The following is a 24,830-nucleotide window of genomic DNA, read 5'->3' on the forward strand; positions in this document are numbered from 1 at the left end:
AGCCCAGCTGGAAATTAATCTGGGTTCAGCAATCAAGGACAACAAGAAATGTTTCTATAAGTATGTCAGTAGCAAAAGAAAGACCAGGGAGAGTCTCCATCCCCTGCCAGACACAGGAGGAAACATGGTAACAAGTGATGAGGAGAAGGCTGAGGTCCTTAATGCCTTCTTTGACTCCGTCTTTAATAACAAGACTAGTTGTATTGAGGGAATCCAGCCTCCTCAGCCAGAAGGCAGAGACTGGGAGAACGACCCCCCTGCATTCCAGGAGGAGATAGTCGGTGACCTACTGCATCACATAGACAGACACAAGTCTATGGGACTGGACGGGCTACACCCGAGGGTGCTGAAGGATCTGGCTGGGGTGCTCGCCAAGCCACTTTCCATCATTTACCAGCAGTCCTGGGTGACCGGGGAGGTCCCAACAGATTGGAAATTGGCCAATGTGACGCCCATCTATAAGAAGGGTCGGAAGGATGATCCAGGAAATTACAGGCCTGTCAGCTTGACTTTGGTGCCCGGGAAGCTGATAGAGCAGCTCATCCTGAGTACCATCATACAACACATGCGGGACAACCAGATGATCAGGCCCAGTCAGCATGGGTTTATGAAAGGCAGGTCCTGCTTGACAAACCTGATCTCCTTCTATGACAGGGCGACCTGTTTATTGGATGAGGGAAAGGCTGTGGACGTAGTTTACCTTGACTTTAGTAAGGCTTTTGGCACTGTTTCCCACAGCATTCTCCTGGCAAAACTGGCTGCTCAAGGCTTGGATGATCGCATGCTTTACTGGGTAAAAAACTGGCTGGAAGGCCAGGCCCAAAGAGTTGTGGTGAATGGAGTTAAATCCAGTTGGCGGCCGGTCACGAGTGGTGTCCCCCAGGGCTCAATTTTGGGGCCTCTCCTGTTTAACATCTTTATTGATGATCTAGACGAGGGGATCAAGTGCACCCTCAGTAAGTTTGCAGATGACACCAAGTTGGGTGGGAGTGTTGATCTGCTCGAGGGTAGGGAGGCTCTGCAGAGAGACCTGGACAGGCTGGAGCGATGGGCTAAAGCCAACTGTAGGAGTTTCAATAAGGCCAAATGCCGGGTGCTGCACTTTGGCCACAACAACCCCCAGCAGCGCTACAGGCTTGGGGAGGAGTGGCTGGAGAGCTGTCAGTCAGAGAAGGACCTGGGGGTGTTGATTGACAGCTGCTAGAACATGAGCCAGCAGTGTGCCAATGGTAGCCTGGCTTGCATCAGAAATAGTGTGGCCAGCAGGGACAGGGAAGTGATCTTACCCCTGTACTCAGCACTGGTGAGGCCGCATCTCGATTCCTGTGTTCAGTTTTGGGCCCCTCACTACAAGAAGGACATTGAATTACTCGAGCGTGTCCAGAGAAGGGCAACGAAGCTGGTGAAGGGTCTGGAGCACATGTCGTACGAGGAGCGGCTGAGGGAACTGGGGTTGTTTAGTCTGTAGAAGAGGAGGCTGAGGGGAGACCTCATCGCCCTCTACAACTACCTGAAAGGAGGTTGCAGAGATCTGGGGATGAGTCTCTTTAATGAAGTAACAAGCGATAGGACAAGAGGGAATGTCCTCAAGTTGAGCCAGGGAAGGTTTTGACTAGATATTAGGAAGCATTTCTTTACAGAACGGGTTGTTAGGCGTTGGAATGGGCTGCCCAGGGAGGTGGTGGAGTCCCCATTTGTGGAGGTGTTTAAGAGTCGGGTCGACATAGCGCTGAGGGATATGGTGTAGTTGGAAACTGTCAGTGCTAGGTTAACGGTTGGACTAGATGATCGACAAGGTCCTTTCCAACCTAGATGATTCTGTGATTCTGTGAAGGACACCTGACTGGATCCAGCTGTGATGGGAGGGATCTCACAAAGCTTTACTTCAACTGTTGGTGCTTTTTTGCTGTCAGCAAAGGTAGTACATTCACCTGATTTTCATCAGCTCATTTTCTGAAGTGAGACAGAATAAAAAACAACTGTCAGTAGCATATTATTGTATATCTACTGTATACTTCAGAGGGTCTCAGTCCGCTGATTGTACGTAGCACATGCTCTTATGACACCAGAATTAGAGTAAAAACTAAACTCCATGGAATTAAAAAGCTCCAAAAGTTCAGAACAGTGGTCTTTTTTTTTCTTCAAGAAAGAAAAATTTTTGCTTTGTGCTTGTAAAAGGTTTTTGTTGGTCAATTTTTTTAATTTTTTCAAATGGTGTTGATTGAGGATACCTTTATGAAAAAAAAAAGTTTAGCTTTGTAATATATCTGTATCTCAACAGTCTGGTTTGATTTCGTTTGATTGCATTTGAAAAGGTGTTTCTCATCTGAGGTCCTGCTACTGGAGAAGAGGTATCACTTTCATTATTACATATAGTAGAGGCTTTGTTATGCAGCACTAATGTAAAGAAAATAATTTTTTTAAAAAAAAAAAAGTAGTACAGAGCTAGCAGGCACTTAACTGATTAACTTTTGATCTCAAATGAGGATATAGTATGTCACACTGAGCAAAGATTGTTTCCAAACAAACTAAAGCTCCAGGACTAGGTTACTTAAAATTGGATTCTCCTTAGCCATGTAGTGAAAGAAAAGCTTGACAAAGCAAAAAGCAGTATACAGACCCTGGAGAGCTTTCTATGAGACTCTTTATAATGAGGTAAACATAAGGTAGTGCCTGAATGTGAGAGTATGAATTCATAATGTCACATCAACTCCCTTGCCTGGAAAGTCAAATGATAACATGGCAGGGAGGTTTCTTATGCAGCTTGATAACAAATATCAACCAGGACACAATTTTTCTTCCCATTTATCTGCTGTTTCAGAAGTCACAGTCACTGCCTGAAGTAAATCTTCATAGGAGAGCACTACAGTGTAGCACTACAGCACATTTTCACTTTGCTCCTGGTGTAGGAATTCACTCGCATTAGGAGACTGCTGATGAGAAACCAAGAGCAGGTCATATCTGATGAGCTGAAGGAATATGTTACCAGCAGACCTTCACTCTGAGAAATGGGGTAAGAGAGTAAGTTACACCTGCTGAAGGTAAATGATTTATCTCAACCCTGTGAGGTTCTCAGATCTCTGGTAGCAAATACTGTAAATGTGCCAGTAAATAAAATGAGCAGTCCTTTGTTTAAGTGCAGTATCAAAATACACAAGATGGAAGATGTCATTAGCAGGAGACTTAGCAGGACAGAAAAATGCACAGCGATTGGATGTGTGTTTGGGACAGCAGCTAAAAGCAGCTTCTGTGAGCTAATAGTCCTTTGCTTTCTAGCTACCTTTAGTAGCATGATTGATACAAGAGAAATAGGCATTAAATATTGTAGAAAACAATTAAATTAAAAAAGTATTATGATACTGCCAACAATTTTTCGAAGCATGCAGGCTGCATAGCACAGATAACTAGTTAAAATCAAGAGTTGCTCTGTTAGGTACAGAATCCCTTGTTCCACTCTTTCTGCAAGAATCCCTCAGAAATATGTAGTTAAAATTAAGCACTGAAGTTCAGAAAAAGTATGAAAATTCTTGCAGAAAGTCAGTTGCAGAAAAGGGTACAATTCTAACCTGGAGATCAGAAAGCCTGTTTCATGGGGGAAACCCCAAAGTATTGAAAATATGCGGCCTTGAGAAAGGAGAGAACTTGATTACAGAGTTTAAGTATTTAAAAGACCAATGCAAGTGCCTCAGGAAAGATCTGCTCAGATTAAGGAGGATGGCAAAGCAAAAGAGTTTGAATTCTGATATGCTGAGAACTGACAGTAAAGGGAAAATTTATCTCTGAGCACAAACGGATCAGTAGCAGTGAAAAGTCAAGATGAAATATTCAATATATGCAACTGAGTACTGAGCAGTACCCTGCAAAGGGCTAAATCTTCAACACTGGTATCTTAAATTCCTTTCTTCATCAGCACTAAAAGGAAGGGAAAGCAGGAAGTACTTTGGTAAATCCTGCCAACTTTTATTAAGGTATCAAAAGATCAGCTAAGTACTTTCTTTTCTGGTACCTTGTTTAGAAAACATTTGGCTGACTATGCATAAGATGAAAGGGTGTAGATCCAGTGAAGAGTTGCACCCAAGAAATGCATGAATTAGATAAGTCAAATATTGCTTTTGCCTTGTGTCCTTTCTGTGCAGTCAATTTTGCTAAGAGTAGCTACTATCTACTATGAATAAGAAATGTTGTACATGCATATGCGCATGAACAAGTTGCTTTTACATATGAAATTTAGACAGAATTATGGAAAAAGGCCACTTTTCCTCTCCAATCTCATGGAAATGAATCAATGATGTTGTGGTGGGCTAGTTTAGACCAAAAGATGTCATTTCCCAATGGTAAGTGCCAGTGAGATTCCAACTTTTTTTGTTAGGGGCCTGACAAAACTGTGCATGGGATATCCAGGAAGCAAATTTTTCACTGATTAAAATAGATTTCATTAGAACGTTTTTGCTAACATGTGATAGGAGAACTTGTGCATTATGTTTCACATTACTAACATGATGTTAGTAATATGACATATTACTGAGCTCCCAACATAACTTATGGGATCTCAGCCATACTGTCTTAGGAACCAGCTGTATCAGAGTGTGAATTGTGTGTGCTCTGTCAAGGTAGATGCTTCTCTAAGGGATGTATCCATCAGGTCTAAAGTAGTTTTCTGAGTTTGGCTGATATGCCTTATGTGGTAGTTACATTTTGTCCTCTGCACTTAGCAGTTTCATTTGGACTCATTTGGACTTCACCTCAGAAGAGCTCCTACTAGCTGATACTGGTACTTGTTCTACAATGTATGAGTGTTCCTAGCTTAATTAATTTGCAGGTCAAGTGAAGGGGCACAACTCACGCAGATGACACATTCCCAAATGAAAGGTTAAGTGTGCTGAAAACAAATTGTCATTGCAGAAATGTTTTTGGCTGCACACCACTAGTGAGATATGTTGTACTGAAGAGAAAATGTGCAAATAAGTGGTGTTTCAGTAGAAATGGTGCTCCACTGTTTACTGTCCGTGTGGACTTCTGGTATCCTGATCTTCACAAAAAGCACCAAAAAAAAAGTGTTTAAAAACAATTAACAAGGGAGAAACAAGTAGAAACCAAAGCAATGGTAATGGAAACAAATGTATGAGCAGACCTCTTCTTCCTCTGCAAAGGTGCTGTGAGAGCAGCCAGTGCCAAGTGTGCAAGGATTTCCTCTCTTGTGCTTAAGTGAACGTATGATTTCCATCTGCTGGAGGTATAAAATTTTTTTCTTGTGATTGGATGGAAGGCCTGGAAGCAACCTGAGGCAGAAAAGTCCCTAGGCATGGCTGAATTCTTTTCTACAAGGCTGTTCAACAAAATGGGAAACAGTGTCCATGGCATTCAGCCACTTGTGCTGCAGGAGGTATTTGATGGCCAAGAGGACTGTGTGTGAATGTCTTATTAGGACTGAAAGGCCACCCTGAATCCATGTCACCAGATACCCATGCAGACCTTTACGGTAGTAACTTAAGTGTGTAGAAGTTTAAATCTAGTTTCCAGTACTATATTCCATGTGTGGCTGAATGGTAGCAGTAGACTTTTCTTGAGTGCTGTAGTAATATTGGCAGGAGCTGTAGAGATAAGTGTTATCTTTTGATAGAAAAATATGTATAGGTGGAAAACCAGACTTCCTGTCAAACCATTCATACACTGTGAGCACTCTAAATATTGACTGAATACAATAGGCATTGATGGTCCTTCAAGCCTTTGCAGGCTCAAGCCCTTAAATACTTTTATAATTTGCTAAATGTGAAGAGCCATTTCTGCAACTGGTGGAATATTCAGTCCTTTAGGGCTTTTAATTTGATTGCGTTACTGGCCTTTGCTGAATAACTGAAGCATTACATTTAGTCATAAAATGCATGGATTGCTTATAGGCTTCACTGTAAATAATGTGTATTTATTTTATGAAATATGATTTTCACAAGTATATTAAAAACTGAATTAAAATTTAGTTTTGATACATAACATAAATTTGAATAGTTGAGTTCCCTCTTTTTGTGATTCCATCTTGTGAATTCATCAGTCTTATTTCAATAAGTATTTTTAATGGAGCTTAGTCCTTCTATTTCTATAGTTTCTGTATGTGACTAGAATTAAAGAGGCATGTGTGCATTTTTTTCTATTAAGAAATGGCTTGACATTCATTTATGTCAAATTTATAAGCCATTGGTTTCAACATGATGGGGTTTAATGAGTTTTCAGAAGCTGAAATAAAGTGTGGGGCTATGATTTCTCAAGAACCAATGTGTTTTCCACCATGGAGAAAAATATCTAATGAAAGACAGATTTATGATCCTTTCTAAGATTTCTGGTTGAGTGTTTTTAAGTATCTTAGTTTTGGGGGGTTTTTTTACTGGCTTGTTTTGTAGATGATCTAATGTTTAACATTCAATTCCAGCATTTTCACACCATGTGATTGCTTCCTCATGCCTCATCACTGAATCTGTGTATTTGCAAATAAGAAGAAAATCTATTCCTAGGGCATGTCTCTTCTACTGTCAGATGCATTTTTCAGTCACTGTTGAGAAAGGATTTTTAGCTATACCAGACCTGGAAGCATGTGATTTCAGTTCAGGAAGAGGTCATTTGGTCATCTCCATCTTAGAACTGAAGAAAAAGGTAAAGCCTAACTAGCAGGTTTACACTTAATTTATACTAGCAGAAGTAAAAATTTTTGTTAGATGCAATTTAGGCCAAAAATTTTAGAAGTTTCAGAGGGAGTACATTAGCCCACTTATAGTCTCAAGTGGAAATTGAAAGCTCAAGAGATTTTCAAAGTAACATTAATCATACTGACTTGTCTCAGGCTGGACATTCATAAAGACTTTGAATTGGCATAAGGCTACACAGCCAAGAAAAGAAACAGTTTCACTCACCTCTGACCCTGTCTGCTACCTTGTGGCCTTGTGCCTGCTACCAGACCACAAGCACTGTCCTTGGGGTAGCAGAAGTGCTTGTGCTGCAATAGAGTGGAGTAATAAAGATTTTCTTGTCGGTGTTTTTGCTGGCTTTGTTTTCTGTCCCTCAATAGGAGGCATGTGAAAGCAGGTAAAGTGGTCGAGGGCAGCACATTGGATGAGGATGTGGGTTTACATCACCTTGTGTTCATTAAACAAGCTGAAGAACTGAGAACTTGAATTGCAGTGGGGAAGTGTGAGTCTAGTCTTGGAGGCAAAAAGTCTGTGGCATGAAGATCGTGTCAGATTGGTGACAATCCCTTTCAAGGTTATAAACACGAAGTGGGCTTTTATTTTGGTGTAAACCAAGGGTCTGGTGCCAGCCATCTGTACTGTACACAAAGAGAAGGCAGTCCTGTTCTGTGATGGGGATTTCAAGACAGTTTCCCCAAGAAAGGGGAAAGCTTTCATTTCTGTTACCAACCATCATTTCAGCAAACAGCTTCAGAGAAGGCAACCAGCCATGGTGTTCTGGTAACTGCTATTTGGGTTTGGGCACTGCCAAAGCAGTCCTGTTTCAGCCTTTCCCTTGGGAAACTACAGAATGAAGAGCAACAGTGACAACATGGATCTGTGCATAGTTACACTCTTACCAAGCTTTGCTGGTCTTAGTTGGCATCTTACATTATTTGCTTGAGCACACACAGATAGAATCAATGTAAGTCACATCAGTCACATTGGTAGAAATCCTCAGCAGTGATTTTGACATGTTGCCCATTCTGCATAATGCTGGAGTTTGTGTGAAGAGTAACAAGTTATAGTTAAAGTTCATCTGCAAATAGAGGAAGATGGGCAGTGAAGAGAGAATTTAGGGACAGAAATATGAATGTTCTTGAAAATCGGTGTTGAACTTGCCTTTTATGCAGTGTTTTAGTTGACAGAAGAGAGTTGATGTGACCATTTGGAAACTACCTTTCCCTGAACCAGATAGCTTAGTGTAAAAGAGGCAACAAGCACCAGTGTAGTTCAGGAGATGATACTCCACAGCCATCAAGTCCAGTATTATTGCTGAGTAATAGATAAGGTGGTGATCATAGTGGGTTTGACTTGATTGCTTTCTCAGTGTGTTGGTCCTGTTAATTGGATGTGTCCCAACCATTATCTTCTCTGCCAAGAAAAAATACTGTTCTACCACATTGTATGCTGGTGTAAATCACAGTCAAAGTTTTCCTTCTGTCACTTTGATTGATGTAGGAAGTTGCATGGCATCCTTATCTTCCACAACTCCTTCCTGACTGATACTGTACAAGAAAGTCAGGATGCACATAATGCTAGGTCTGTTAAGATCAACAAAGTCACTGTGCTGCTCTTGATCATTTGTGGTGTTGCCTTCCTCATCAGCAGTCACTGAGCTCAGAAAGCTGGGCTCTGGCAATGTCAGGAATCACTGCAACTTCACTACTTGCTGCTGTAGTGATGGACCTGTGTCAGCAGAGTACAGATGAAGCTGGGTCTGACCCCTTATCAGGATCCTGTTTTTCTGAAGTGTCTTTTATGATGTTTGCATGATTAAAAGGGAATGCATAGTATCAGGGTGGTAAGGCCAAACACAGGATTGCACTACCCTTTGTACTAGCTATTGCTTCTTTACGTTTCCAGGAGGATCAAATCTCTCGGGGGCCTTTACATAGACTCAGTTACAAAATCTTGGTTACTGCTAACTGTGACTTGCACTACATATACATGTGGTATAATTAGTAATAGAGGCTACAAGCTGGTTCTTCATTCATTTTACCAAACGTATTTCTGGTCAGAACAAATTATGATTGTTTTTATGTGTTTGTATGTCCACAGTGAATTTTAAAAAATTTTAACCATCAAGTATTGGCCTGATAAGCCAGAGAGAGTATCCAGGGAAGATGTAAAATAATTATGTCCAGATAAGTGGCTTCCCAGGCTAGGGACTCTTCTGGGGAAAGAGCTGGGTCATGTTATGCACTGCAATTCTTATAAAAGCCCTTATGGCATGACAGATGCAGAGGCACAAACTCTTGGGCAAGGGAGCTGAGGCCACTGTAACTGGCATTAGAGGGGAGCCATCTCCTGGTCCAGTGAGTGCTGTGACTTTTGCAGAACAGCCAGATGTGGAAGAGGCCCTGGGTACTTGGTTAACACCCCCCTTCTGCCTAGTGACTCCTTCCCCATGATAGTCATCATCCTCTGAATCATCTTTAAGCTACTCTCAAGTCTTTGCTCTAAAGTTTTGCCTGATATACCAGGGCTTGTTCTATGTTTTTTCCCCAGGATGTAAGAATGCTATCTGAAGGTCTGTGATCAGAACATTTGTCTCCATAATTTTTGGTTCAGCATATCTCCTGGTAATATCCAGACTTCTCACCACTCTCACAGCTCTGGCTTCTCTGTCAAGAGGCAGAAAACTTTTGCCTCTGTGTCCTTTAGGTTGATTGATACAGCTAGTCATGGCTTCAGTGTGCTCCTTAACTCACTTGTCTATATAGAGAGCCCAGCTCTCACTTGCAGCCATGTCTACTTTTCCATCTTACTATTGTCTTCAGTGCATGTGTTATCAACCCTATGATAAGAGCCAGACTGCCTTCTCTCAGAAACTACTGCAAAGTGTCCATGTTCTGAAAGCAATTAAAATTCCAGCTAAGAAGTGACTGTATATACCCTGCAACTGCTATGCACAGAGACAGAGAGCAGATGAAGTGAAATCTGTATGGGTGTTTTAAGTTATCCCAGCAAGCAGTGTTTACAAGGATGCAAATGAACACCAACTTTACAAACCACTTAAGCATTAAACTCCTGCTCAAAGTTGTAGCCAAAGGCCAAAATTGCGGGTTTAGTTTTCCCTGAAGAAGTTAGTTATGTATGCCCAAACCACCCCTCTTTCTTTCCTGTTCCATTCCCATCACATTCAAGAACAAAATAAGAACATTTCTAGATGCTTCTGTCTACATTTGTGTTTCATTCTCATGTATTAGTTTCCCATGCTAATGAAATCATTGCAGTCCCACCAGACCAAAAACATTCAAGAGAGAATTGCTGAATGCTCTGCAATGACTTTGAGGGGGAGTGGTCTTTGGCTTTTAAAATCAGGTAGTCCAGATGTTGCTGGAGAGCATGGTGTCATGACTGACCATTGCAACTGAGTCCCCAAGCCAAAGAGGATGAACACCCAGTTGTGTGAGCAGATTTTCAAAGAATGAATAGTGCCCCAAACTGTAGCCTCGGGGTAGACATTTGAAATCTTTTCCTGCTGCCTTTTTCTTAATTTCTTGACAAAGATCTTAAAATCCTGTGGTGGAAAAACATTATTTCTTTTCCTCTATTTCCTTTATTAAGAAATAATGGTATGTGCACCTTACCAAATGAGATCATGTACTCAACAAATAATTACGTTCCTCAGAGAAAAAATATGAGTTGCCATACTGATGGCAACTTGTGAAAGTAGCAGCTTTTGGAATATAAAATTTGGACAAGAATAAAAGTAATAATGAGTTCCCTAATGAAGCCACGGCAGCCATGACAGCAGCCAGAAGGATGCCAAGCCATATGTCTATACACTTTCAAGGGAAATAAATAGAACCTGCATCTTTTTGTACAAGCTTAATGAAGTAAAAAAATTCATAGGTTCTCCATTTTTCCTCTGGTGCCACTCATGACCTCCAACACTGAAAACAACCATGAGTACAGGCGGTAGCTAAAAGTAGTTTTGTTTGCACATCTGCCTGTGCATGCTTCCTGAATTTAATCTTTCATGTACTTAATTTCTTAAAAAAATAACAGAATGTGAACAAGACTATATTTTGCCTTCTGAGAGTTCATGGGAGGCAAGATTTTCTTCTTGTATCTTCATGGTTTAATCCATACTCTCCATTTTGTTACTCATTCAAAAGGAATTGGGTAAAATGCTCATGGAAGAAACTGACACCACTCTTCTATAGCTGTCATCTGATGGGAAGAGCAGCCTATTGTGTCTTATGCAGCATACAGGCATTTTCCACCACAGCATGATGAAACAGCCTTATCCTCATTACAGCTAATATCTGTCTAAGGCTTCATACATTAAGAGTAGTTTTCTAGCTTTCCTGACATAACTTTTATCTTTCGGATGAGTGATGAGTCATGGGGCTACAGTTATGCTTCACCAGCTCCTCATGTTGAAAGGAATTAATATGTTTTCTTTGGGTAGAACCTAAATGGCTTTTTCTTGGCAAATACCATCCAGCCACGTGATGTTTACTTTTAGTAAATTATGTGGTAACCTGCACTTCGGTTTAGGAGGCAGGGATTGCTGTTTATGTACCCTGTAATTACATGGTATTTACAACAGATATACTACTGCTGCTTGTAACTTACCGTATGGTTAAATGACCAACATTTATCATCAGAGTGAAGTGTGCATCGCATGATGTGTCTTCCACAAAGTAGGACAATATTGTAACTTAAGTTCTTAGCCCTTTTAAAATTAATTTTTGGTCTAGTTAAAAGGCATTTTCTGTTTACTTCCTATGACTGTTCCTACAGTAGTCATATTTAAGCTCATCAGGTGACTGTTGGAAGACTTATACAAAACATTTGCAGAGTCCTTCATTCAGAGTTTCTTTCAGATCATGTAGCATTGCATACTGAATTTATGAAAGATGACCCTTCCAGTCGTTTGCAGATGTCTGAAAGACATGAACCACATATGTTTTCATATGTATTTTACTAAAGCATAGAAACACAGACCCAGTTTCATGCTTGTGTTAGTACATGCTCCCTTGTGCTTCAAGGCACTGGGGTAAAATTTACTCATTAAAGGCATCTGCCTAGTAGGGCTAACTCTAGTGTACAACAAAGTGTTCAGGCAACCCATCACAGCATGTACATCCCACTGGTGACCCTACACTTCAATCTGTTAAAAATGTATTAACGAAAAGAGCTATGAGACTTGGCAGAACTGTATTTACTAAAGGAGTTTGTAGTGATTGCAGGCAAATCAGCTTCCTACTGTTGGCTTTTTATGCTTGTGACAAGTGAACTCTGAACAGCACAGCTACATGCCACCAGCTGCCCAGCCATGGCCTATTTCCACACTCTGAATGTATGGAACAGATGGGTTATTACAGGTCTGAGGTCTTCAGAGGGACAGATTGATTCCCTTGTGCTCCTAAACCTCCTCATTCACAACTCCCACACAGGCTCACCCCTGTCAAGGTTCTTTTTTTTTTTTTTTAAAGGGGCAACCCACATTTTAAAAACATTACTTGAGTTGGAACCAAAGATTTTTCCTTTCCTTTTATTCTTTTTATGACCATAAGAGAAATCTTTTCACTCTTCCCCTTAGAGCCCTTATTCACACACACAAACACTATTTTAAAAGTTGCAACCATACTGCTGTTACTTTTATTGCAACCTTTGTGTTCAAAGTTGAGGCTAGTGTGCTTCTCAGGGCAGAAATTTGTCATCAACTTGTTCAAAGTGGTATTGAATATTTTTTTTGCATTCATTCTTTTTGGCCAGATTATTAAAACCTCAAACTTGGAACTGTGATACAGCACAGGTCCTGTTCCAACAGGAAGATAACAGGAAGGCTTTTTCTCTGATTAAAAGAATTAATCTGAAGAGAGAGTGTAATTACCTGTTTTGACACTACAGATTTTTCTGACACCTTTATGGGACCTTTGTTAAGGTACATTCTTAGAGAAAATTTCATCTTTCTGGATCTGAGTGAATATCTTCCTGTATTAACTGACACAGAGAAAGATATTTTGCTCTTCCCGTCCCCATCGTGTATTACTAAGTTGCGTATGAATATCCATATTTCTCATGAAGGTGTTTAGTATTGAAATTCTGTAAAAACTTAAATGTAATAAAGGAACACTTTATCCAAGCAATATTTGCCTTTATCGAAGGGAAATCAGTCCATTTCCCCATGTGTTTTCAGAAGTTTTGTTTGTGTGCTTTGAAGTACAGATGAATACAGCGCTTTCATGTAATGTAATTTGCTTTAATGTAAACTAATGCAGCAAAAGAGAGGAAACACAAGGGAATTACTGATGATACCAGAGCTAATGTGGCTTAATTCCCAAATTCTAACCACTGAGACTAATATATTCTAGCTTTTCCCCACTTAGATTTTTGCCTGTTCTCTGTTTTGTTCTGCTTGTGTTGCTCTAAGTCAGATGTTTTCATAGATTCATTCCACAACTGAAGAGTGTAGGCAAAAGTGATAATGAGGTAATGAGTGGAGAAAGGAGGCAAAGAAAGGATGAGCCCAAAATTGGTGGCTTCAGCTTCAGGATACGATGTGTCTGTTATAATTCTGGTTAAGTATTGGTTTCCCTGCTTGCTGTCTGTTCCTCTTCAGCTCACCAGCGAGCCCCCACCCCCCTGCCCACACAATCTTTGTCTAGTGCAGGAAGAGTTAGGCCAGCAAATTGATCTTGGTCAGAAATGGTTGGATTGGATTTTATTTATTTTTGACCCAGGGTAGAGATTCCTCATCCAAAGCATTACCCCCTAGTAGTTCGTGAAAGGTGGGAAATAAGTTGTCCAGTGAGGTCTGATGAGTGGTGCATCCAGTTCTGGTTATCAAGGTGAAATCACTGAAAGGGACAGAGGCATCTGATTTTCCCTTACAATGGCTACATTAGAGAGATCATCTCAGGGGGTATGCAGACTTGAACTAGAGACCAGAGTAATATGCTTATGTATGCACAAACTTTAACTGAGAAACATGTGTGAACAAAAACCTCTTTCTTAATAGACACACGTGACCTTGCTTCCCTGAAGCCCAAGTTGCACATGAACACCTACCAGTTTCTCTCTTGCTGTTTTGAGCTGTATGTTCACTGCTGACTAGTCCTGCTTGAGGCAAACCTATACTGAACCCCCTCTCTGAACTTTGTGTCCAGCACGAACAGATGTGGTGAGCAAACAAGGAACTGGAGAACACATACCTATGGCAGGATGTTGGCAGTAGAAGAACACAGAGCTAAATGCCCTTCTGAAAAATTCCTGCTAGCATAAATACTTCATTACATGCTATTTCACTGTTTGTTTTTATGTATATATGTGAAATGTAATTTAATGGCTTCTCTGAAACTTCTCTAATGATGCGTGCTAGCCTCTGTGGGCTTCCCTGACATGCTGTAGGATGTTGTTTTACATGGATAGAAGTATGTGAATATTATATACATAGGATTAGCTTTAGTAGTTTAGGAAGGATTAATAGAAGTAATATAATAGCATTATATAATGGGTGTGGAATTAATCTAATACCTAATAATCCCAAAGTTATATTTCAAATAACACTGATTTACTACAGTAGAAACCAGACATTCAGCAAAGTCTCTTTCTGTTATGCATAAATTTTAAGCAGACTCTTTAGAATTTAAAAAATAGTATTTTCCTCTTCTGCAACATTGCTTTTTTTTTGTTGCAAACTTCTATAAAATGAATGACAACCCAGTCTGATGGCATTTCAAACATTAAAAAATCATTTTCCTCAGTTTCATCCAAACTTTTTTATTGATGACAAGAGTTGTTCAGGCGTAAGGATATTTTACCCAACCAGCAGAAGAGACGCTTATATCAGAAATAGACTGCAAAATTAGATTTCCCCCCAACAGCTCTATTCAAACCTCATCCTAGGATTTAGCAGCACCAGGGTTACTGCAATGACACAGCTGCTAAGATATTCAGCCCAAGCGAGATAATCCTCCCGCCAACCTCTTTTCTCTGGATCCAGCCTGTCTAGGAACCATGCTGGTCTTTGTTTGACCGGAGCTGAGAGGCACTTGGGAGCTATCGCAGGGCGGTATCTCACCAAGTAGATACTGTATTTCATGCCTCTGTCCAAGAATTTTCTTTCGGGAAGTATGCACATGATTGGACAGGAACTGATACAAGTCATTAGATTCTAAATAACCTGTGGGTTTGTTTCTCCTTAACTTGAGAGCATTCACAATTTAGAGTCATTAAAAGTATGCAAACATTTGCAAGTTGTTTGCAGTCCATCACAGTGTCCTTACTTAAAAGTGCTTCTCTTGCTCCCATACTCTTCCTAGTGATATCTGACAACCTCTTGACAAGGGATGTCTCGTGGCATGTCAGAAGAAAAAGCTCTACTGGAAGAGTTTCATGATACGTAATCCCCTAAATCCCTTTGCTGAATTGAATAGGATATTCATCAGAATGGGCTACATTCCACCAGATCATATACTTTTCACAACAGACGTGAGTAGCAGGGAAACTACAGCAAGCTGGAAAACTTATTGGCATTTACTCAATTACATACATTACACGTTCTCAAATTTTCCAGATAATGCTTTCAGTATTAACAAAGCAGCAGGAAAAATAATGGTGAAAAACTAAACTTCTGGCCTTTAAATATCTACATAAGATAGCACAGAAGTACAGCCAAGAGTATGAGGATCCCAGATAGCTTTTCTTTTTTCTCTCATGCACAGACACACAAAAAGTCTTTGTAAGGTTATGCAATTAAGAAACACTGTTATACTTATGCCTTCTGGGGTTTAGCTCTTAGATAGCCCACTTTTCAGGCCAAAAGAAGAAATGGGTTGATGCATTCAATCTAGTCAAGCAAAAGCAAAGCCAACATATATATATAATCTGTCTCTAATTCATTTTCCCCAGAAGGCTGAAAAAAATTATAAAATAGCATGAGAGATTGGTTCATTTTTACACTGATCTTGAAAGCCCATTAAGGTATTTAACTTTCATGGATTGTCTGAGGGATCTGGAGTTGCTGTTATCCTTTTGTTTAATTACACTGTAATCTTCATGCAATTACAGTGATGATAACATTCTTCCACAGACATAACAATAAATTAGCCATCTGGGGATAAATGACATTACTTAAAGCTTACTTCAGTGAAGTATCAAAGAAATATTAATATGGCTATATCGGACAAGGCGTGAAAATAAATGATATTTTCTGTTTCATCATTCCAGTATTCATCATTCCAGTATATTTTAGGGGCTTAATAGCATAACATATTATTGAATTTGCTTCATCATGAAGTAGTTGGTGAGAAATATCAGGAAATGCACAGGGAAAACACATTTTAGCATAGTTGAAAAATATACGATGCAGAGTTTCGTGGGCTATGCTTTATACACCTATGCAATATTTCTCAACTTCACAAAATAAATAGTGAGCAATACTATTCCTGATACGTTTTATTTCCCCCATGACACATCTTGCCATTTTTCTATCGATGTAAAAGTGTCTTTTCAGTCCTTTTGCAGTTTAATTCCAGAAATAAGAATAGATTCATCAGGTTTTTACTGTTACTGCTGAAGAGAAAAAAAGAAAGTAAGAAGAAAATAAGTGGTATGTCAGAAACAGAAAGAGATGGAGAACAAGAAACATACTGAAAATAAAATGCAAGTCAAAATTTTGAAGCTGTTCTCAGCAGCTCCAATTTAAAATAATTACAAAAAAATAGCATGCTACTGAGCTTTCAACCAAAGAGAAAACTTGCAGCTCTGACCTTTCCCAACTGAAGTATCGAATATGATCATAAATTGATGAAAAATATTTTGAAAATATACTTTGAAATGGAAAAAACGTGACAACTTCATAGACAGTGAGAGAATTTTACTGTCTGATAAAGCTTTTTTTATTGATTAGGGAGCTGATCTGCTTATTCTCAATTTCTATGACGTTGGTTATAATTGTACTAAGGTAAATTAGATAAAAAAGTGGAATTAAACTGATGTGATAACTATTTCAAGAACATGTTTAAGTAGTGTCAGTCCAAACAAATGTCTTCTAACCTAATGAGAAGTAGTAATGTTTTATCACTCTGGAGAAAAGTAGCTGCAATAAAAGGGCTGAATCTTTCACTACCACTTAGAACAATTATATTTATTAAAAAGAAAGAGATGAGCAGGAAGAGGTGTCAATGTGTGTGGAAGAGTCTTTTATAGGAGGAGTCTAGTTTCTATAGCCTCATTTACGTGTGGCATAAAACATAATTTATTCTCTTGTTTGAACAGAGAAGAAGTTTTTGCAAATGAGTTGTTTTCTGTGCTACAATTGAAATGAGTTTTCTTGAATGGTTCATGAATAAAAGGATGCCAGGATTTTATTAGATGCTAATTTTTAATAAAGCTTTGTTTACAAAAATCTTTTAGAAGTGAATGACTGCATGAGAACCAGTTGCTTAAAAGGCAGCATTTTCCACTTGGTAGAACTATTTGGAATTCTCTGGCACTTTGAAAACACAAATGCCTATCTTCTTGAGTTATGTTCATGTTCTCTATCTTATATTGATCTCAGCTGATGGTTAGATGTGCCTAAGTAACAACAGTCCTAAAATTTTCTGTCCTTCCTACCGGGGAAAGCTTAGTTAGTTGTGCTGAAGGCAGACGCCATAGCTTTCCCAAATGATAGCTATGTTCTCCAGCATCTTACTACACAAAAAGTGCATTAAGGAATATCTGTTCTCATACTGAAGTATTTTAATGGTTTGATTTTTTGTTTGGCAATTTCTTTTTGTAGGTACATATTAGCACGTGTGTCGCAAATAAAAGAGATCTTAGATGGGATGTCTGTGGCTGGGCCCACTGAGCTGGGCTCACTAATAAGTCTGGACCAAGATACTGGAGTGATCTGAGCAAGGGAGCGTATGAGACAGAGTGCACCAGCATGGGGTGGCCCTGAGGGCAGAGGCTGCAGTTCTCTTCCTGCCTTTGGCAAAGCTGTTGCTATACTCCAGTAATCTTTACAGAGGGTGCAGATATGTTTCACTAGCTCTTATTTCACTACCTAAATCTGGACTTCCTGACTCCAAATAGCAACAAACTATACTCTGATTTCCGTATTTGATTTATTTTCAGCTTTCTATTTACAAATGGGAATATTCAGAAATTGCTGAATTGGTCTTTAAAGCTAATCTCATGCAGATATGCTGAGATGTTGCTGTGTAGAATTAAATACAGTAATATTTGTCTCAGAATGTGCCAGGTCTGATAATTAATTTTTGAAATTACTATTAGAACCTCAGTTTTACAGATGCTTATATAAACTCTCACGTCGTACTTCTCAGTCCCTATCTCTGGTCTATTTTTCCTACTGTCCTGGCAAATAGTAGTTTAACAAGAGAAATGAATGCACCTTTTTGCATCACCAGTGATCACAGTCAGCAAACTGGAGAACTCAGAGGAAGAATTTTTGATCCACTTTCCAATTTTTTTCTTTGGCAAGACAGAATCTCTGGCAACTGGAGACATCAAAACATATGAATCGATTTTAGGATGTGAGGGGTTTTTACCCCCCATTAAGTTGTGAGCCGCTTATCTTTGTCTTAGTCGGTGATGCCCAACTCTGCTTGACAGAAACCAGGCATTAAACATTTCTTTGGCCCCACAGCTGGTTATGGTGGGTTTTTTAAACAAACCCAAGATAAGTCTCTTAATGTTTCTCTCCTACTGTCTTCATCAGGGATGGGGAAATAGATCCTCAGATGAGGGAGACAGCATATCCCATTTTATGTCAGTCTTTCAACAATATATAATTGTTAGGTTGGGGATAAAGTTGCAAAAATCATGGTAAATCTTAATCTGTACAGTACTGTATTTGTGCTGACTCTGGTTTCCACTGCCCTCAGAAATGGGCAGTGCACTGGGTAAGTAAGATGGTAAAGATGGAGTAGAAGCACTGCTACCCATTGAGGTAGCTTTGGGGTCATATGAGATACCAACAAATGCCCCAGGGCAGATTCTCTCAGAAGGCCTTGATTATACTGAGACCAAAAGAGAAGCAGCCAGAGAGCTGGGAAGCTCCTGCCAGTTCCTCTGCACTTTTGTCTCTTGGCTGCACAGTTTTCAGAATGTTTTGGAGGAAAATGAGCAGTAGAAGTCATGTACTCTCACCCTATTTAAGAAAATTAACAGGGATAAATGAAAGGAATGATTCCTCTATGCAACAAGATATTTTGGGAGGTATGTGAGAGTGTGTTGTTACATCTCTACAAAGCTTGTTGCATATGTGAATATACAAGCTGAAATCAAGGCTTTCCCTTGGGTGATCTGGGTAGGAGCCTGTCGTCTTAGGAAAACCACTTTCCTCTGGTTCTGTTTTTCGGAAGCTGCTCTGCCATTTCCCCACTAGTTTATATGCTGCAAAGGCACTCGAGCAAACCCACACTGAACTGTGCGCTCAAATGGCAGCTCTGCCCTTGCCAAGTGACAGTCTCTCTCATGCAAAACCTTTCATTGTTCAGCCACTGCTGGCAGGCAGTTCCTTTTCCAGATAAGTAACCACAGCTTGTTGTATTACTAAGGGTTTTAACATATGGTTTTACTTAACGTTAGCTGCCTGATAAGAAAATGAACTTTTTTTTTTCCCAAAGCAGTCTTATTTCTTTCTACATTTAATATTTTGTATGAGATGGTTAGATTTGTTCTTCGTTTTGAGCTCCAGGTTGTTATACCAGTCCGTTCATTTGGGGTTTTTTAAATGCATATTTTTTCATTTGGTCTTAAATTCCAGGTATCATCTTTTCACTTCTCTTATCTGGAATTAAGTAAGCTGTCTCAAGAAAAATGTACGTCATCCTTCTTTTGCTTCCCTATGAATCAACATCTTCAGGCTCATTGTATGGCAGAAAACGCCTTCTCTGGAGACTCCCTGACACGCTTCAGATAACATAAATCCATGTGGAAAGGGAACAGTTAGTTACCTTTAAAACACATCAGGCTTTGTAGGTCGTAAAAGTAATATTGATGTCTGTACCTGAAACATGATTGCTGCTGTACAAAAGGTACATGAGCCAACTTGTACCATGATGGTAAAACCACCCAATAAGTAGAGTTGGTTTATGGAGCTTTGGTGGAACTTACCTGCCATTCAGTCAAGCTCTCAAATTCTTCAGAACTGTGAAAAGAAGGGAATGATAATTACAGGGGGTTTTTTGAGGCCGGAGCCAAACTGCTTTTGGCAGCTATACAAAGTGGTTTTGAGCATTTGTATTCTTGTCAAATGCATTGTTTGGTATTCCGGGTTGAAAGAAGTATTGTTTCAGGTGTTTGTTTCCAATAAAGATAATTTTGGAGAATAAGCAAAATTCTATATGCTTTTTATGAAAGCAATGTCATGGCTATTTGAAGGAGTAATTCTGCATCAACTTATTTCATTGCTGTTATTTAGCACCGTTTAATTTTTTGTTTTTCAGCAGATACAATGATTCTTTTTCTCTAGATCATTTTCTTTTTGTCAGAACATTTTTCCCTTTTTAGAAGGCAAACGGTATTATATAGTGGGAGTGACCTGACCTGGGCAAGAGCTAGCAGTTGCTGAGGGTAGGACTGATACATTAAATACTCTGTTTCAGCTGCAACTTTACACCTGTCTTCTACTAGAAAAACAGTAATCTAAAAATAAAAAAAAACCCTCTTTAACAAGATACTAAAAATTCCAGTCATTCAGATAAATAATATTATTGTTGCATATTAGGTAAAATAGTTGATATCTAAAACAAAATATTAAATAGGTAATATATGAAACAAGTAAAATATTAGGTTAAGTCTTAGATTGTATTAGGGGCCTGTGGCAAGGTTTCGGTATTGGGGTGGCTGCCTCTATAGAAGGACATGAGAGGCTGCCCTGTGTCAGGCAGAGACAGATCCAGCTGGCTCCAGTGGACCCACTGCAGGACACAGCTGAGCCCATCTGCCAAGCTGGTGGAACCTCTGGGAAAACATATTTAAGAAAGGGTAAAAAGAGTTGCACAGCAGTGTCAAGAGTGAGAGGAAAAGCATGAGAAGCAACCCTGTAAACACCAAGGGGAGAGAAGGTCACCCAGGGACGAAAGCATCTGTGGAGGAGACCGGGCTAGAGCAGGTATTTCCCTGCAGGCCGTTGAAGAGCCCACGCTGGAAGTGTGGAAATGTCCTGAAGGATCTATGGCCTGTGGAGGACCCATGCTGGAGCAGTTTTATCCTGAAGGGCCACAGCCTGTGGGAGGGACCTACACTGGAGCAGGGAAAAATATGAGAAAGAAGGAGCAACGGAGATGGAGTATTATGAAGTGACTGCAACCCACATTCCCCATCTCCCTGCACTGCTTAATGGAGAGGAGGAGATAGAGGGGTTGGGAATGAAGGAGTGACATTGAGTCTGGGAAGAGGGGAGGGGTGGGAGGAAGGTGTTGTTTTCATTTGTCTTCATTTCTCACTATCCAAACCTATTTTATCTGGCAAAGAATTAAATTAATTTTCCCCAAGTCAATTCTGTTTTGCCCATGACAGTAATTGGCAAGTGTTCTCCCTGTCTATATCTGGACCCATAAGTTTTTTCATCTTATTTTGTCCTCCTGTCCTGCTGATGAAGGGGACTGAGTGAGCAGCTGGATGGGTGTGTGGCAGCTGGCAAAGGTCAACCCACCACATAGATAAAGACTGAACTGTCATAATAGCTTTGAAGAAGTGCTGAGCATCTAAAATATATATTCTCAGAACTGAGCCTACTCATCACAAACACATAGAAGTATAATTCATTTATACCCTGTATTCAGGATGATGCTTTTAAGATATGAGCAGTTCAGATATTTAAAAATAAATCACACATGAAATCATAAAGTGGTGTTCGTTATGATTCAGCTAAATGCTAAAGTGCAAAAATGGTTTATTATAATATCACCTACATAAAATCAGGCTCAGGTTTGTGTAACTTGTTCGTGCAAGGTCTTAGAAAGGGGAAGATAGTTATCAACTGAAATGTTTCATTTTTATGTTGCCTGCATGTCTCATATCCTATCGTGTCTTTATAGACGCACAATAGCAACTTCAAAGGACTCATTGCCTGTGCAATAAGAATGTGTATTCTTATTAAGAATTCTTAATAAGAATGTGTATTATAAGAATGTATATTCTTATTCTTCACATCTGCCAAACACTGTTGAAAAACTTTCTAAGTGGTACTGAGTTTCTGCATAGCTAGGAGTAGAAAAAAGAAATGGCAGAAAGTTTATGTGCAGATTGTTGTAATCTTGTATGTTCAATCTTACAGGTAAATGTAATATCTTAAAATGCAACTGATATGGAGCATATTTTGCAATGGATAAATTCAGATGTAAAATAAAGTCAGAATCCTGCATCAAGTGGAAGTGGTGTGTTTTATATATATATCTATATGTAGTTTTCCCCTCTGTGAGGGAAATTTGTACACTGTGAGGACTGGGAGTATACCCTCCTTGATTTACAAGTGGCTTTAGTATTAGCTCATCCTCAGTTTTAGTTAAATTTATATATACACATAAAAGCTACAAAATGCTGTGCACGCTTCCTATTTGTCTTCATTCCAGTATTTAGGAGCATATTATGCTTCTAGGTATAGTACTTGTGGAGAGTTTTGGGAAAGAGTTCTACCAACCCCTCCCACAAAGGAGAGATTAAGTGGTTCAGGAAATTGCAGGTCTGAAAAATTGTTCCTTGACCAAATGAATCAAGCATGGGAATTTACCACTGTCAGAAAATTAGGTCACAGATAGCATAAGCCAATTTTCTGTGGAAGTTCATTCAGGAATAAGTTAATTTTACATTTGCTGCTTTCTTTAAGTTGTAGTGGCAATGATAAAATGTCCATGCTCAACAGTGGCTTCAGCCTTTGAATCTCTGGGATGATTTGAAATGACTTTGTGTTTCTTTTCAAGTTGTTCCAACGCATGACTGGAGTTCTCATTAGAATGATCTTCATGCAAGGCCTGCCTGCTTCCCAGCTATCATCCACCTCCTGCTTTCCATTTTTGTCTAAAATAAAGCTGCATCCGGCAATCACTTGGAAATACGCTCTGTGGTTACTAATTACCTGGACTGATTTACTTGGTTATGTGTTCCAGCACAATTAAGTCCTTTCTTTTCCTATTGTATCTGCCTCATTATTAGTTATAATGGTGACATTTATACTGTAAATGGGATGAAAGCATGAAAGGGAAACTGTGTGTAAGGATAGAACCATTGTGCAACGGATGAATAAGTATTGAAGTATTAATGCTAATTGTAATACATTAATAACAATTGAAAGGTTTTGTTTATATTGTCTTCAAAATATTTTTGCAGAATGGTTTCAAGGTTATAGACCTACCCAAGATGGTGTTAAAATACATGTGCACATGACCATAGGAGTAATAAGAGGCACAAATATAATATGAAATTACATGTATTTAAAATGTCTAAATAAGCATGAGGGAATACTTCTCAAGGAAATTACATTTTAAAAGCAGACAGCAATAAATAGGAAATAATGAAAATGCATTTCAGGAACTACACTTTGGCAGGACTGTTGGCTATCTTAAAATGATGAGTAATAGAGTAAAATTACAGCCACAATTATATATTCTGAAAGTTCAAGTTTATACGTGACTTGTAAATATGTGTAGGCAGATTTATTCTTTTTACTTGGTGTTTCTCTCTCCCTATCAATTAGCAAAAGACAAAAGTGGTATTTAGATATTTAACGGAAAGAATCTCCCTCCCCGCCCCCCCCCCCCCAAAAAAAAAAAGACAGTTATAGTTTAGTCCTAGGAATTAATTTAGTAGTTAGGAGATGTCCAGATATTAAAATACTGTAGTTTCAATACATAGGTGTGTTTTAAACAAAGTGCAGACATCTATGTTCCTAGCTCACCCCTTTGTCAATGCCAAATGTTTTCAAATGAATCTTTTGTTGTATTTTCTCCACACCTGGCTTTATCTTATCACCTCCACTTGAGTTGACTTCATGGTACTTGATCTTAACTGCTAGCAGCCATGCAGGAAAATTATTTCAAAGAACCACCTTTTTTGTTTGTTTGTTTATTGCCTCTTATGACTTCTAGAACTAGTTCCATGAACAGTTAACAAGCATTTAGCAACGTAATTTCAGGAGAGGACAAGAGTAGAAGGATGCCTAAAAACTTATATTTTTTATGCTCTCAGCGATTTCCTATATCATATCAAATAAACCTTTTAACAAACTTGCCTTATCTCACAGTGGTTAGGATGGAGATATTATCATTAAGAGAGTGGGGTTGCACACTAATAGTTTTCTAATATCATATATTATCTGGAGTGGCTGGAAAATGGGATTTCTACCTTGTGGGTAATTCCAGTTGTTCAGGTTTGTGTTTAGTTCTGGAATTTAACAACCGTGTTTTAGGTATAGATTTATATTCTACTTCATCTTTTGTTGTATTACAATGATACTAAATGTGAGAAGAAAGGGCCTCTTGGGCTTGACAGTAAAAGGGGTTGTAGAGGAAGAGAGAATCTCAATACGACTGAAGAAGGAAAAGAAAATACAAACCAGCATAAATACTGTTGCAGTGGATAATATAATTTGCCAGTTAAGAACTGAATTTCTGTGAGATGTCTTCCAAATAGATTTTTTTCTGTTAGAAAATTTTCAGTCAACAACAATATTCTTGTTTTTATTGAGGTATTTGCTTTTGGAATATACTTCATTAAATCAACAGAGGGAGAAAAAGCAAACACTTCAGCACAAGGCACTGTCTGGTAGACACTTTTAAGAGGAGAGGTAATATGCAAACCTTAGTTTTGAAGATCTGCCTGTAGCTCCAAACAACTTAAAGTTTGTCAGTTTTGACCAGCGAGGCAAAGGCTAAAATAAAACTTAAGAAAAGACTCACTCTAGGGCGATGGGAGTTTTTAAGTCAGGCCCTAGGTTGGGACTCTAAAGAAGTTAGTCCCAATGGTCAGTTGAAGTGGAGTTGGCAAACCTAAACAATACAGGTTTATTGTTAGACCATTTATTGTTTAAAATGGCAGGGTTTCCTGCCATTAAAATACACAAAGTTTTGCTTTGAAAAAAAATGCAGCATTACTGTGTTCACTGTAGATGACTGTTTTTCCTTGAAGGAAGAACTCCAGTTC

General features: G+C 39.2%; 1 protein-coding gene across 1 annotated transcript in view; it reads left to right on the plus strand.

Moving 5' to 3' along the window:
- Positions 1 to 24,830, plus strand: part of PLXDC2 (plexin domain containing 2) — a 279,835-nt gene that overhangs the window by 172,977 nt on the left and 82,028 nt on the right. The gene's annotated exons all lie outside the window — the stretch shown is intronic.

Source organism: Strix uralensis, chromosome 1 (assembly GCF_047716275.1).
Source record: "Strix uralensis isolate ZFMK-TIS-50842 chromosome 1, bStrUra1, whole genome shotgun sequence".
NCBI classification, from domain to species: domain Eukaryota; kingdom Metazoa; phylum Chordata; class Aves; order Strigiformes; family Strigidae; genus Strix; species Strix uralensis.